Genomic DNA, 17,216 nt, shown 5'->3' with positions numbered 1-17,216 from the left:
CAATCAATGAACAACTAAGGTGTCACAACGAAAAACTGATGATTGATGCTTCTCATCTCTCTCCATTTTCCTGTGTCTGTCCCTATCTATCCCTCTCTCTGACTCTGTAAAAAATAAATTTTTAAAAAAAATTATGAAAGTAAGAAGAGAAGGCATTACATTGTGTAGAAGTTCTGAATATGAGCTCTGGATTTGCATGGCCTCACTTTATATTCTGTCTCTGCTTTTAACAACTCTGTGCCTTTAGGCAAGTGAATAGCCAGTACAGAAGAAACCTTGGTTATAGGAGGCTTCACCATCTTGTGATGCCACCATATCAACATATGACCTCTGAAGGTGCTAGAGAAATGGAAGAAAGGATAGATGGGATTCCTGGGATGTTTTAAAGGCCAGGCCCATAAATGCTTGTATTATTTCTTCTCATACTATGTTGGTCAGAAACCAGTCACATGGTCTTAGTCTGATTACAAGGGTGGATGAAAGATTGTGTATAAGAAGAGAAAGATGAAACAGATTTAATGAATAGTTAGCATGTTCTGAGCTATAGCAAGTTAACTCCCTGTGTTTTAGTCTAGTCCTCTGTAGAGTGGGAATGATAATAACAACGTAGGCTTATTGTAAGAATTAAATGAGTTAATTTATGTGAATCTCTCAGAGTAGGGCCTAACCCATAGTAAATACTGATAATGTTTGTGTATGTATGTATATATTTATCTGAAAATGGGCCTTGACACATGGGGAAGATTATTACCAGCCAAAGAATGGTGTTTGTAAGTCTGTTTTACCAACTTAGACACCATGAGCAAAGGAACCAAAAGGATGTAAAGGTTGTATTCAGGAAATGAGTGTGTGGTGTGCAGAGGAGGATGGGGTACATAACTGAAGTGGTACATTGGGGATTGATCATGGAGTTCCTCAAATACCTAAATACTACAGGCAAAGAACCACCGTTGGAAAAAATGGTGGCAGTGGGATGACAAAAAATCATGGAATCATATAGAATTGTAACACTAGAAGAAATACTATGCAAGATATACTAGTCTAATCCCCTTATTTTACAGAGAATGTAATTATGACAGAAAGCAAATTACAAGATTTGTCTAATGTGGCTCAACTATTTGGTGACATAACTGAGATGAGTTCAGCTTTCTTAACTCTTTAGCCTCTGGCTTTCAACTATATCTTGTTCATTATTATTATTATTATTATTATTATTATTATTATTATTATTATTATTTAACTGAGAATAGAGGAAATAGAGAGACAGACTCCCACATGCAACTGACCAGGATCCCCCTGACAACCCCTGTCTGGGGCCGATTCTTTGCCCATCTGGGGTTGGTGCTCACAACTGAGCTAAATAGCACCTGAAGTGGAGGCTCCATGGCCCATCCTCAGCACCAGGAGCCAATGTGTTCGAATCAATCAAGCCATGGCTGTGAGAGCAGGAGAGAGAGAGAGAATGCAGAGTGCCGAGGGGAAGGGAAGGAGAAGCAGGTGGTCACTTCTCCTGTGTTCCCTGAACAGGAATAGAACTTGGGACTTCCACTCACTGGGTCATCCATCACTCTACCCCTGAGCCATCTCTCCAGGGCATACCTTGCCCTAGGAAGATGATTTTTTCGGGTTTCAATCTCAAGTTTGCCACTAACTCACTATGAACAAGTTACTTCATCTCTGGATAGTTTTCTCTTCTGTAAAATGCAGGTTGTGCCTCCTGATCTCTAAAATAACTCTTCTAAATCTAAAATTAGACTTGAATTAGAATTGAGAAAGTTTAGAACCAGTTCAGTTTCATAGTCTAAGACAGAGAATGATAATTGTCTCCCAGTAACAGTTCTCCGTCTTCCTTAGTATAGACTTCACAGTTTTTAGCTAGGAATATGGCTGGCAGAATAAAATTTATATTTCCAATGTAGATTTCAAATTTTATGTTGGAGCTATAAGTGGTTAAAAGTGCTGGCCAACAGGTGTAAGCTATGTTTCCGTGGTAGATACAACTTTCAGGAAGTGTTCTTCAAAGGAGAATACTTCTATGTTTCTTTCTTCTTCCTGGCAAGAATTCAGACATGATGGTTAGAATTGGAGCAACACTCTTGAATCATATGTGACATTGGCCCATGCATGGAAGCTGTGTGTTGAAAAGTGCAGAGCAAAGTAACAGAGTAGAACTCAGGATTCCAGTGATTGTGGAGCTATCGTTAGTCATTGACTCCCTTTGTTAACATTTGCAAAAAATAAACATCTAGTCTGACCAGGCGGTGGTGCAGTGAATAGAGTGTTGGACTGGGACATGAAGAGACCCAGATTTGAAACCCCAAGGTCTCCAGCTTGAGTGCGGGCTCATCTGGTTTGAGCGAGGCTCACCAGCTTGAGCCCAAGGTCGCTGGCTTGAGCAAGGGGTCACTCACTCTGCTGTAGCCCCCTGGTCAAGGCACATACGAGAAAGCAATCGGTGAAAAACTAAAGTGCTGCAACGAAGAATTAATGCTTCTCATCTCTCTCCCTTCCTATCTGTCTATCCCTATCTGTCTGTCTCTCTCTGCCTCTGTCACAAAAACAAACAAACAGACAAACAAAAAACTTCTACTTGTATAAGCCATTGCCATTTTTGGTGTTCTGTCACTTGCAGCTGAACTAATCTTATAACTAATACAGGAGATGATTGATGTACCAAATGAGATTGAGATCCTCAATTATCAAAAATTGGAAGCAGTAACTCTGGAAAAGCACAAGTCAGTTGAAGATTATTCCATGGTTCTGAGTTTGAATGACCATTATCAGAAATAGGGAAGCCTGAGGAAGAGATGTCTTGAGAAGAAAGATAATGAATTTAGGGTTTTTTGTTTTGTTTTGTTTTGTTTTGTGGCAGAGAGAAGGACAGACAGACAGGAAGGGAGAGAGATGAGAAACATTAATTCTCCCTTGCGGTTCCTTAGTTGTTCATTGATTGATTTCTCATATGTGCCTTGACCGGGGTGGCTACAGTGGACCGAGTGACCCCTTGCTCGAGCCAGTGACCTTGGGCTCAAGCTGGTGAGCCTCGCTCAAACCGATGAGCCCACGCTCAAGCTAGTGACCTCGGAGTCTCGAACCTGGGTCCTCTGCGTCCCAGTCCCACACTCTTATCCACTGCACCACCACCTGGTCAGGCTGAATTTAGCTTTAAATACGAATGAAATATTCAACAAGAGATTACATGGCCTGACCTCTAGTGGCACAGTGGATAAAGCGTCAATCCGGAATGCTGAGGTCGCTGGTTCAATTCCTTGGGCTTGCACTGTCAAGGCACATAGAGGAAGCAACTACTATGAGTAGATGTTTCCAGCTTCTTAGCACCCCCATCCCCACCCTCCAAAAATCAATAAATAAAATCTAAAAAAAAATTTAAAAGAGAAATTACATGAACATTTAATGCCTAATGAAGGCTCTCAGAGACATTTGCATAGGGAGGAATTCAGCCTTCCCTCAAAGACTCCCCCAATTACTTTTGTGAGTCTCCATGAGCATTTCACTGTATGTTTAGAAACATGGCCTCTCATGTGCTATCATCCCAGTTTCCTTTGCAAGACCCTTTGTCATTGCTTCCTCTCCCATAAGAACAGCTTGGATTATGCAAAGCTGTCCTCTGCTAGTGGTCATCCTTGATGGTATTGTTGTCTATAGCAGAGTGTAGGCAGGGGGAGGGTTGATTATTCCCCCAACTTGTGACTCACTTTGTCACCTGAGCCATGAAGCAGCACACCATATGCCCAGAATCATCCAAAGTATATGGCTTTTTCACCATCTGGTTCCAACTGGACTCAATCTTATTGGAACCACTAAAACATAGACCCAGTATTTATGGTGAAAAGACTCTAAGAAGACCCTTAATAATCCCCATTTCCTGGTACTTCCTGGTGTAATCCTCTTTCCTTGAGTGTGGGCTGGTTTATCAACTTGCTTCTCACCTACAGAATATGGCAAAGGTACTGAAAATTCCCTTCAGTGATTATGTTATATAAGGATTTAACTGTCTTGCTAGCTGCGATTCTTTCTATTCCCTTCATGGATTATATGCTTTGATGGAGCAAATAGCCTATTGATAAAGAATTGAGTGAATCTTCTAGCCAACAACAAGGATGAAACTGAGGCTCTCTATTGAATATCCTGTGAAGAACTGAATCACACTAACAATCATATGAACTTGGAAGTGAACCCTTCCACATTTAAGCCTTCTAATGAGACCCCAACCTTAGCTAATACCTTGATTGCAGCTTTGTGAGAGACCCAGTGAAGCCATTCTCAAATTCTTAACTAACAGAAACCATGAAATAATAAATGTGTTTTGTTTACAGCCACAGACTTTATGGTAATTTGTTATGGAACAGTAAACTCATAAAATATTATTTTCTTTATTCTTTTCATCTCTTCTCAGGCCCCTGTCTCTTACACCCTAAAATCTCCACTATGCATATAAATATATGCAAATATATGTCTTCATGGATCACTAGCCCACTAATTATAAAAGCACAGAGTTTTGGCATGCTATTTTAAGCTATAACCTGAACAAATAAATAATCAAATAAAAGGTTTTATCATTCCCTTACTTGTTGTTCAGCACAGCTTAATTTAAATGTACATTAACCTTCTGACTTCTCACTTTCATTTATCTTGGTGTGTCTTGGGATCTGAAGCTCCTAGAAAGGTCAGTTATGAAATCTCTAGCTGCTCACAGATGTCTCTCTCTCAGAACCTCAACTGGCTTATTTAGTTAGCTTCAGTACATAGAGGTATTTGGGTCTAGTTTTGACATTCCAGCTTCCAGAACAAAGGATTTTACTCTGGATCTTTCAGTCTATCCATGTCTCCATTCTTCCTCTGAACTGAGTTTTCCCACCTGAAGATATTTCAAAAAACTTCTATGCCCTACCTCAAGTCTACCTGTATTTCTGGTCCATATTTATTTTCATATGCTTTAACAATCTATAGATTTTCAAACAGTGAATTGAAGACACATGTCTTTTCTATAAAATAATTTTAATTTAATATTTTTTGTAGCCCTGGCTGGTTGGCTCCATGGTAGAGCATCGGCCTGGCATATGAAAGTCCCAGGTTTGATTCCCGGCCAGGGTACCCATCTGCTTCTCCACCCTTCCTCTTCTCCTTTCTCTCTGTCTCTCTCTTCCCCTCCCACAGCCAAGGCTCCATTGGAGCAAAGTTGGCCCAGGGTGCTGAGGATGGCTCCATGGCCTCTACTTCAGGCATTAGAATAGCTCTGGCCACAACGGAACAATGCCCCAGATGGGCAGAGCACCGCCCCCTGGTGAGCATGCCGGGTGGATCCTGGTTGGGTGCATGCAGGTGTCTGTCTCTCTACCTCCCTGCTTCTCACTTCATAAAAAATACAAAAAAAAATTTTTTTTGGTAAAACTTTATACTTTGGAAATACAGTTATTTTTGAAATGTTAATATTTTTCTGTTTTTTTTCTAATAGTTATGCCATTTTCTTTTATCTATCCCATAGTGCATAAAATTCGTTATTTGTGATGTGTGTCACTTGTTTTTTATGTCTAAATGACACTAATTATTCCACTATTCACTGCATTCAGTATTTGTAAGCCATATTAACCATATGGAAACATTGTTCTTAGAAATTCCTTCCAGTCTAACATTAATTCATTCAATAATAAGCATCCATATAGCAAGCACTGATGATATATCTACTATGAGTTAGGTGCTGGGGATATGAAGATGGCTAAGACATGATTTAACCTCAAGGATCTCACATACAAGAAAGAGGCAGACAACTAAAGCAATATTTATAGTGCCATGTGATAAATGCTGTAATCAAAGAGTGTACAAACAGCTATGAAACACACTGATGGAAATGAAGAGTCTTCCTAAGTGAGTGGGAGAAACTTTATCTAGAAAGTAGCTTTTGAGATGATCCTTGAAGTTTGAGTTCAATTTTTGCATGGGAAGAAGGGCATAGTGCATTTTAGTCAGAAATAACATAATATGCATGTCCAAGAAGATGTCTATTAAATGTTTCTTTTAGATAGAGCTTTAAAATATTTTTAAATTGATTTCAAGTGGCTTCATTATGCCCTCTCCTAATGTTCAGAGCTACTTGAAATAATGAAAATATATTAGAATTTGAAATAGATGATGAGCATATTTTTAACCCCCATCTATTATTTTATGATCTGTAAAAATACAACTATAATTTTGAGACTAAGAGAACCAAATTTTTGAATTTGGATCTGTCTGGGAAAATCAGTTCAGAACACATATTCTCTTGGAGATTAGCTTGATTATAATACTTGGCAATCAGAAAACTAAATTAGTATGTCTGAAGACCACTTCATGGACTTTGCCGGCTCTTTAGAACCAGTCACTTTGATAGCTAGCTTATTTGGAGACTTCTATAGGAGCCCAGCCATTCTGTTGTCCTTTGTAGCTTTTGGCTGTAACAGTCTAGTTAGCTCAGGACAGTATAAAGTGTTGAGGGAAATGCTTTGCTGGATCCTGGAGTATCTCAAAAGCAAAGGTGGAATGAAATAGTCAAGGTCTAGGCATAACATAAACCAGGGCACCTCAGCACTATTTCCTCAAGGAGCAAGGATCACAAACTCTGGGGTTCAAGCAGGGCTGAAGTAGGCTGTAGTGTTATGGGGAAGTTGTTGCTTCCATCTAACCAATTACCGTTATGTAGGAATTTTGGCCTGGTACTGCCTGATCCAGTAAAGTCAGAATTGTGGATTGCTGTATGACGTTCCCTGGTTTTTAAATATTGGCTACTAATCCACATTAAAAAAATAAATACTAAAAACACTATAAGAGCAAAACAAAAACAACAACAAAAAAAAAACATCTTCAGTCTGTTCTCCAAAGCACTTGTTCTGTCTTGATCCATTCAGAATTCATGTTTACTGAAGAGAAATTCCATTGGCCCAATCTGAGCCAAGGCTTACCCCAGATGTATTCAGTTATGACTGGAAGACACTGTCATTTAACCTAAGCATGACAGCTAGGATAAGGGTACAACTTTCTGTATTAAAGGGAATCTTTCTTAGGGAATAATAAAGATGACTAGCACATTTTTTATAGAGACAGAGAGAGAGTCAGGAAAAGGATAGATAGGGACAGACAGACAGGAACGGAGAGATGAGAAGCATCAATCATCAGTTTTTCCTTGCAACACCTTAGTTGTTCATTGATTGCTTTCTCATATGTGCCTTGACCATGGGCCTTCAGCAGACCGAGTAACCCCTTGCTTGAGCCAGAGACCTTGGGTCCAAGCTGATGAGCTTTGCTCAAACCAGATGAGTCCGCACTCAAGCTGGGAACCTCGGGGTCTCGAACCTGGGTCCTCTGCATCCTAGTCCGATGCTCTATCCACTGGGCCTGGTCAGGCGATGACTAGCACTATTGAATGCTTACTACATTCCAGTAACTGATCTAAGTATTTCACATACATTGTTTTATATATAAGTCTCACAACAAACTAATGAGGGTATACTCTCATTACCATATTACAGATGGGAAAATTGAGGCTCAGAGAGTTTATAAAGGATTTGCTTAATCTCACACAGCTAGGGATGGGAAAACCAGACACTCTGTTCCGTAATCCTGTGTTATTTTTTTAAGATTTTATTATTGATTTTAGAGAAAGAGGAAGGAAAAGAGAGAGAGAGAGACAGAGAGAGAGAGAGAGAGAGAGAGAGAGAGATCATAGTTGTTTCACTTTAGATTTTCACTGACTGTTTGTCATATGTGCCTTGAGCAGACAAGCCCAGAGTTCCAAATCAGCAACCTCAGTGTTCAAGGCTGACACTCTATCCACCATGCTACCATAGGTCAGGCTGATTCTGGGCTCTTAAACACATCACTATTTCAGAGCGACGCCCCAGAGGGGCAGAGCATCACACCCTGGTGGGCAGAGCGTCGCCCCTGTTGGGTGTGCGGGATGGATCCCGGTCGGGTGCATGCGGGAGTCTGTCTGACTGTCTCTCCCCGTTTCCAGCTTCAGAAAAAAAAAAAAAAAACAACAACAAAAAACCCACGTCACTATGATGCCTTTCTAAGAGAAGGGGGGAATTATGAACCAGGCAACCACCCTACTTCCTTGATAGGGCAAGAAATTTCAGGAAGCACATGTATGACATAGAGATGAAGGAGCCAGTGGTCTTCTAGGTACTGACATCCAGGAAACTGAGTCTCAGGCTGGGGAAGTGGCTGACCGAAGGTGATAGAGCGAAAAGAAGGCTAGAAGCCCTTTAAATGCCCTGCCCTTTTCACCATAACCCCTCATTGGTAGCCGATCAGCCCTGATATCCATGCTTCTCAACCCCTTATTTATATTTGTGGGGTCTCATAAAAATATTCCTCCATTTTATTTTGTTCAGTTTAGCCTCTCAGCTGCAATTCTGTATATCGACCCTTTTATCCCATATCTGCCTATTTATTTATGAAAATCAAGGGAAACTAGAATGCCTTTCAGGGCAGGAAACATACCATTTCCCACCTGCTTTACCTTTAGTCAGAAGTCAGGAATGGAGAAAGATTAACAGCTTTCCAATACTGGGCAGGATGGGTCCCAAACTGTGCAAACATGTACTCAGAGGTTAAATTCTAGAGGCCAGTGTTCACTACTATCCTTGTCACACTGTCAGGCTAAATATGAGTTGAAAACACTAGCTTTCTACAGATCTCAGAAATATATATATGGTGACAGAGGGAGAGAGAGAGAGAGAGAGAGAGAGAGAGAGAGAGAGAGAGAGAGAGAGAGTCTAGAAAGAAAGGGAGAGAGATGAGAGGCATCAATTCTTTGTTGCGGCTCCTTAGTTGTTCATTGATTGCTTTCTCATATGTGCCTTGACCAGGTGTCTACAGCAGACGGAGTGACCCCTTGCTCAAACCAGCATACTTGGGCTCAAGCTGGTGAGATGAGCCCGCACTCAAGCTGGCGACCTCAGGGTCTCGAACCTGGGTCCTCCACATCCCAGTCTGACACTGTTTCCACTGCACCACCACCTGGTCAGGCAGATCTCAGAAATATTAAGAATGGGTTCAGGAAAAGTGCTGGTGTTTGGGCCAGCCTTGATAACTGTCCTGGAACTTCAAACACATGGGGACATCTCACACGTGCCACTCAGTCTTTTGTGCTTTGAGGAGATTCCCTTGGGTATCAGGTGCTCTGAACGAAGACTGAAGTGAAGAAAGAGTCTGAGTATGGGTTGAACAGTAGAAAGCTAAGAGTGGAGGAAAAGCAGAACTGAGGTTAGGCAACCCTTTTCTAGTCAATTAAATTTTTCTGCATCCTTGTGTTACCCTCTTTGTCATTTCAGGAGCAATGAGGCATGGGTTTTCCCAGAGTCCTTAAAAAACACATGGAATTTATGAACAGAGTTACAGAATGTTAACCTGGGAGAAGTGGGTCATCTTGAGACAGACTGAAGAAAACAAGAGAGCAAGGCAGTGGCAGAAGCAGCAGAGATGTTAGAAGATTTAAAATGGGGGCTGGAGTCAAATCAAAGCCAGACACGTTGAAATAACTTGAGCAGAGGAGCCAATCTGACAGTGCTCTGCAGAGCTTGGCTGAAATGAGAGACAGAATCTGAATGGCTGGGAGCAGAAGCTGTCTTAAAGAAGATTTGTGTTTAACTGTGATATGTAATATTCCTTTGCAAGGCAAAACAGTAGCAATCAATGTGAAAGTAAGGAGCAGCTGCTGCTTCCCAAATACTGTCAACAAGACAGAAAATGTGTGAGGTGTTATGAATAATGGCCGTGATTAAAGCAGTACAGCAATGCTGGTAGGAGAAGCCAGGCCCCTAAGGTTAGGATTTATCAAATTCAGTCTCAAAAGCACTGTATGTGTGTGTGTGTGTGTGCTTGCACATGTGTACATGTATGCAAGTGCATGTGAATACATACATATGTGCTTATATATGTATATACACAAATGTAGAAAGTTAAAAGAAAAGAAGGTCGGAACCTGACCAGGTGGTAGCCCAGTGGATAGAGCATAGGACTGGGATGCGGAGGACCCAGGTTCGAGACCCCAAGGTCGCCAGCTTGAGTGCGGGCTCATCTGGTTTGAGCAAAGCTCACCAGCTTGAGCCCAAGGTTGCTGGCTTGAGCAAGGGGTTACTTGGTCTGCTGTAACCCCACGGTCAAGGCACATATGAGAAAGCAATCAATGAACAACTAAAGTGCCGCAACGAAAAACTGATGATTGATGCTTCTCTATCTATCTATCTGTCTGTCCCTATCTTTCCCTCTCTCTGACTCTCTCTGAAAAAAAAAATAGTTTGTGTCTTGAGCAGTTTTTTCACATGACACTGGTAGTTCCCAGTGGGCTGGAGGACTACTTTTTTTTTTTAAGAATGTACAGTTGGCCCTGGCCGGTTGGCTCAGCGGTAGAGCATTGGCCTGGTGTGTGGGGGACCCGGGTTCGATTCCCGGCCAGGGCACATAGGAGAAGCGCCCATTTGCTTCTCCACCCCCCCTCCTTCCTCTCTGTCTCTCTCTTCCCCTCCCGCAGCCAAGGCTCCATTGGAGCAAAGATGGCCCGGGCGCTGGGGATGGCTCCTTGGCCTCTGCCCCAGGTGCTAGAGTGGCTCTGGTCGTGGCAAAGCGACGCCCCGGAGGGGCAGAGCATCGCCCCCTGGTGGGCAGAGCGTCGCCCCCTGGTGGGCAGAGCGTCGCCCCTGGTGGGCATGCTGGGTGGATCCCGGTCGGTGCATGCAGGAGTCTGTCTGTCTCTTCCCGTTTCCAGCTTCAGAAAAATACAAAAAAAAAAAAAAGAATGTAGAGTTTATTGAATATTTTTGTAAAATGTCAGATAAAGGGTTACCCTATATGTCATAAAGCAAATTTTCCTTAAAATTCTCTCTAAACATTTCTTTCTTTTCTCACGGAGCTTCAGATCTCTTTCTTAAAGCTCTTGCCCAAATCCTTTTCTTCAACCTCTTTGCCTTTTTTCTGTCTGCATCTCTTCTGCCCTAACTTCCTTTCTTATCTTTCTACCCCTTTTATTTATAGAACATTATAGCACTTTGGGTGTCTAAAATGTGTGCCTTTACTCATATCTTTTTTTTTTTTTTTTTCTTTTTTTATTTCTCTGAAGTTGGAAATGGGGAGGCAGTCAGACAGAATCCCGCGTGCGCCCAACCGGAATCCACTCAGCATGCCCACCAGAGGGCGATGCTCTGCCCATCTGGGGCATTGCTCTGTTGCAACCAGGGCCATTCTAGCGCCTGAGGCAGAGGCCACAGAGCCATCCTCAGCGCCCGGGCCAACTTTGCTCCAATGGGGTCTTGGCTGCGGGAAGGGAAGAGAGAGACAGAGAGGCAGGAGAGGGGGAGGGGTGGAGAAGCAGATGGGCGCTTCTTCTGTGTGCCCTGGCCGGGAATCGAACCTGGGACTTTTGCACGCCAGGCCGACACTCTACCACTGAGCCAACCAGCCAGGGCCTGCTCATTTCTTTTTTCTTCAGAATCTATCCATCTGACAAGGAGTTTATACATATGTACATGGTAGTTATAGTAGGGAAATTGGAAATAATTTTTTTTTTTAGCACTTTTTTTTTTAATTTTTATTTTATTTATTCACTTTAGAGAGGAGAGAGAGAGGGAGAGAGAGAGAGAGACAGGGGGGAGGAGCTGGAAGCATCAACTCCCATATGTGCCTTGACCAGGCAAGCCCAGGGTTTCGAACCGGCGACCTCAGCATTTCCAGGTCGACGCTTTATCCACTGTGCCACCACAGGTCAGGCTGGAAATAATTTTTAAATGTGTTTTTTTAAAATGTTATTTTCATGTGAATATTATTTATTCAATGCTCAAACAACTTAATTTTGAGCTGTTATCTTCTCCACTTCTAATTGTTTTCCTTTTTTTATAGAATTTATTGAGGAGACACTGGTTAACAAAAAATTATACAGGTTTTGGGTGCACATTCTACAACACATCATCTGTACACTGTATTGTGTGTTCATCAACCCAAATCTAACCTCCATTTATCACCATTTACCCCCCATACCTGACTCCACTTACTCCCACGCTCTCACCCTCCCAGCAATTGCCACACTGTTGTCCATGTTTGTAAGTTGTTTTCTCTTTTTAAATTTTTTGCTCAATCCCTTCAGCCCCTTTATTTAGCCCCCCCCCCCCAGCCGTCAGCCTGCTCTCTATCTATGAGCCTGGCTCTATTTTGCCTGTTAGTTCATTTTGTTCATTAGATTTCACATGTGAGTGAAATCATATTGTACCTGTCTTTCTCTGAGTGGCTTATTTCAATTAGTTATAAAATTTATCATAAAATAATTTTATTTTTCTTAATTTCTCTCTCTCCCTCTCTCTCTCTCCCTCTCCCTCTCTCTAATTTTCTTTCCTTATTTGATACTTTTTTCATTGACCTGTAAGGGCCATGAGGACAATGACCATGTTTGTCATTCATTCATAACTTGTAATCAACAGTTTAGGCTAACTTGTGTTGTAGCAACAAATGACTCCTCAAAGATTTTTTTTTAATTTATTCATTTTTAGAGAGGAGAGAGACAGAGAGGGAGAGAGAGGAGAGAGAGAAGGGAGGAGAAGCTGGAAGCATCAACTCCCATATGTGCCTTGACCAGGCAAGCCCAGGGTTTCGAACCGGCAACCTCAGCATTTCCAGGTCGACGCTTTATCCACTGCGCCACCACAGGTCAGGCTGACTCCTCAAAGATTTATTGTGTGCTCATATTAAATGTCAGTTGTTGATTGGTTATGACTATATTTTATGTGCCTTTACTCTGGGACCCATTTTCACAGAGTAACCCCTATCTAGGGTGTTTGTGTTCTCACATCAAAGAGAAGCCAAACTATAGTCTATCATTCTATGGCTCTGAAAGCATCTGCTTGGAAGTGGCAGAGTCACTTACACCCACATATCATTTGTCAAAGCAAGTTGCATGGCCACTTCTGAGTGTAACAGGATGGGAATAATATCCTCAGGCATAGGTGACAAAAATTATACAATAATACAGTCTATTACACCACTTTATTCTCAGCATCTAGCACAGATCCTGGAACAAAGTGTACCATCCTCTCAATGGTTCCCTATGGCCCTTGGCTCTTGGGAAAATTTGTTCTAATGTGTACTGTGAGACTGGCCATGAGAAGTTCTCCTGGTTTGTATTATGTGGTGTTGAAAATTATTATTTTCTCAAACTTATATAATGTGTAGACAAAAGCATCTTTAGATAAATTGCTCTTTTTATTGTTTTGTAGCACTCAATTCAAGTGAAAAGCATGTGCTTTTTTTCAGTGCAAAGGCAACTTCAAGAAAAATCTCCTAGCCCCCTCCCAAACATATGGCTTCCTTTAAAATTCTTCAAAACAAAAAATTTAAAACTAATAGTAGGTGGGGAAATAAGGTGCTGGGTCAGGCTGGGGTGCAAGCTTTGGAGCTTTCGAAAGAATTCAAGGCATTGGAGAACAGTCTGTGGGAGAAACACTGAATGATTAGGCATCTAATATGCACACCAAACTCATCATGACCAAAGCTGAATTTGTTCTTTTTTTAAAAATTATTTTTATTTATTTATTCATTTTTAGAGAAGAGAGAGAGAGAGAGAGAGAGAGAGAGAGACAGAGAGACAGAGAGACAGAGAGAGAGAGAAGGGGGAGGAGCAGGAAGCATCAACTCCCATATGTGCGTTGACCAGGCAAGCCCAGGGTTTTGAACCAGCGACCTCAGCGTTCCAGATCAACGCTTGATCCACTGCTCCACCACAGGTCAGGCCCAAAGCTGATTTTGTTAGTCCCCCTTCCCCAATACCTTCTCCACCACCATCATCAGCCTTTTCCATTTCATTAAATGGTAACTCTTTTTTGCAGTTGCTCAAGACAAATTCTTAGAACTGTTCTTGCATGTTCCATCTGTCTCTGACCCTCTCTCTCTCTCTCATACCGCACCATCCAATTCATCAGCAAATACTGTCAGTTCTGTCTTCAAAATATATCCAGACCCTGATCATTTTCTCTCATATCCACTGCTATTAGCTTGGTTTAAAACATCATCATCTTTTAGCTAAATTATCACGTGACCTTCTCCATCTGTCAGCTATTTCTGTGATGATATTGCCAAACACTCCCAAAAATGTTAATTGCTTACAATATTTATTTTGTTTGCTCATGGGTCTGTAGGGTGGCTGGATTGTCTCTGCTTTGGGCTGAGAGTCAAATTCATATCCTCTCTGTGTATCTCTTCATTCTGGGACAAGCAGCCAGCTGGGGCATATTCTTTCCACAGCAGATGGTAGGTGCACAACAGGCCAAGCTAAATTAAGCAAGCACATTTAAAATCTCTGCTGGCATCATGTCCACTGACATTCCACTGGACATAGAAAATCATGTGACCATGTTCAGCAGCAATTTGATGGTACAATATATGCTGCTAGCTCTAGAAGAAAGTATTACAATGTCACATGACAAAGTGGTGCATATAAAATACTACAACAGAAAGAGAATGAAAAATTAAGAACAATAATCCAATGTACCATACCCCCTTACTGTTCCTCTTACTTCTGTCTTTTGCCTCCTAGAGTTTATTCTCAATATAATTCCCTCTGACCTCTTTCAGGTCTTTGTTCAGAGGTCACTTTCTCAGAGAGATCTTCTCTGTACACACTATTTAAAATGGTACCCCTGGCCTGACCTGAAATGGTGCAGTGGATCAAGCGTCTACCTGGAATCCTGAGGTCACTGGTTCGAAATCCTGGGCTTGCCCAGCCAAGGCACATATGGGAGTTGATGCTTCCTGTTCCTCCTCCTCCCTCCTTCTATCTCTCTCTCTATCTCTCTATCTCTCTCTTTGTCTCTCTTCTCTAAAATGAATAAATAAAAAAAATAATTAAAAAAAATAAAATGGTAACCCCCACAATCATCCCATCTCTACCTCTCTTTCCTGTTTAATTTTTCTCCAGTAACACTTGTCATCTAACATACTATATATTTTGCCTAGTTGGGCTATTTAGTCTGTTTGTTTGTTTGCTTGTTTTTTGTCAATAGAATGTAAACTCCCTGAGAGGAGGTATTTGGGTCTGATTTGTTCATTGTTGTATCTAGAATGCCTAGGTCGGTGTCTGGCATACAGTCATCCTCAATAAATGTTGAATGAATAACTCATTCATCATTCATGTAAGGACAAGATATTGGCTAAACTAAAAATGGGAAGATGTGGCACTTGGCAGTGGAACAGGGCATTTTATGCCAAAGGCTCTGACATTTTTGAGGAGGGGCAATGAAGAGATAACAAAAGCACCTCTTCTAGAGGGGAGATAACAATGCATCACTTTATTCATGGCCATTTGATGTCTATAAGCAGTGAAGTGATAGGATCACTTAGGAAAAAATACCTGCCATATTTTAAACTACCTCCTTCTTGTCTGTCTACATTCACGTCCATGAAGCAAAACCAGGATTACAAATTCAGGTTTCCCGAATTCCATTCATCCATTCTCCTCTGTTGGCACCACACAGCCAGAAATCTTCAATGGCTGAAGATACACTTGAGGCAATAAAGTTTGTCAGGCTGGTTGATATTTCCCTGAGTCCCAGTGTGTTACTGCCCTGGAATAGAACCCTAATGAGCCCTCAGACATAGGAATCCAGTCAAAAGATCCCAACGAGGCCTCAGCTGTTAGAGCTTCAGACATCATGGAGCAGAAACAAGTTATCTATATTATGTTGTGATTCCACAGATCATGAGAAATGAAAATGGTTGTTGTTTTAAACAATTAAATTTGAGGGTAGTCTTTTAACAACAGAAAACTGAAGCAATATAGTATGTGTGGTAAAAGGCAGTTCAGTGTAGTGCCAAGCCAATGAACCATACGTAAAGGTTGCCTGAGTGCCAGCCGCATAAATTTAGATAAGTTACTGAATCTCTCTGTTTTTCTGTTTCCTTGCATCTAAAACAGGGTTAACAGCATCTCAAAGTGGAATTGTGATGATTGAGTAAATTCATGCATGGAACGCCCTTTGAACTGTGCCGACACATACTAAGTCCTACGTAAGTATTAGCTGTCTTGATGATGATGATAATAATGATCATGTATAATTTGCATTCTAGGTTAATTTGTTTCATCCACATTTACTCTTTTCTATGCAAAAACCAAGTAGAACAAGTAAAAGAACCAACCTAAGACCTTTGCACATAGAATGCACTCAGATTTTTGGGATGTCATCAAAAGCTCCAAATCATTTCTGCCTGGCATAAGAAAGAACTAGAGGATTGTGACCCCACACACACCCCTATCTAAACTTCCTCTGGATTTCCATTTTGCATAGGCAGATGTTCAAATTTGCACTCCTTGAGCACACATCCACAGGCTGCCATGGGAGCAGGGGGAAAGACAGCTCAGAAACCAGCTAGGAGGCAGGGAAGACACTTTACATAAATAATGCAGATATTTATGTGCAGATAATCCTGCAGATAATCCAAAAAGTGGATAATTCACAGGAAGAAGAAAGGGTTGATTTTATGAGATTACCGCTTCCCAAGCATCTCCAATGGCCTGAAAAGTTCATGCAGCCTTTTCCGGTACCTAACAGTGTGGGAGGGGAATAGTATGGGACCTAGGAGGACTGGCTTTAATACAGACTAAAGTAGATAATAGGTATTTTCACCCTTCTTGTCATTCTCATGGAAATGCAAGCTGCTTAGCCTGAGGAGAGGTGGGTGTTAAGTGTTCATGTGACTAATCTGTAAATGAGCATGATGTAGCATGGGCCCAGGTAGTAGGAGACAACTTGGAAGAAAGAGCGGGCTCCCAAAATGGTGTGCAAGTGGAGATTGGGAAGGTCTAGGACAGGTATAGGGGATATGGCCTGACTCAGAAACCAGTGAGGGGGCAGAGGTGGAGTAAAATATTAAGGTAAGCAAAATTGTTTCCCTGTTTGCTTCTACTCTCCTCATTTCCTCCATTATCTCCATGCCTGTCACTTGGAGTCTCCTGCCTAGATTGCATAGACCTTTTCTGGTTGTTGCTCCCCAAAAGTCAAAATGATAACATCCTTCACCACCCACTTCCACATGTATTCAAAGCTGTAGCTTCCCAGAGGAGCAGAGCCCATTCTAATGGAAATTCACACAGGTTAGAGAGGCAAGAAAGGTCTGCCTGTGAGTGAGGCCTATGAAGGGTGGGAAGTAAAGGAACAAGGAGAGTCTTAGAATCCAGCTAG

The sequence above is a fragment of the Saccopteryx leptura genome, chromosome X (assembly GCF_036850995.1).
Source record: "Saccopteryx leptura isolate mSacLep1 chromosome X, mSacLep1_pri_phased_curated, whole genome shotgun sequence".
Classification (NCBI taxonomy): Eukaryota; Metazoa; Chordata; class Mammalia; order Chiroptera; family Emballonuridae; genus Saccopteryx; species Saccopteryx leptura.
The sequence above is the reverse complement of the archived record's forward strand: the minus strand, read 5'-3'. Positions refer to the sequence as shown.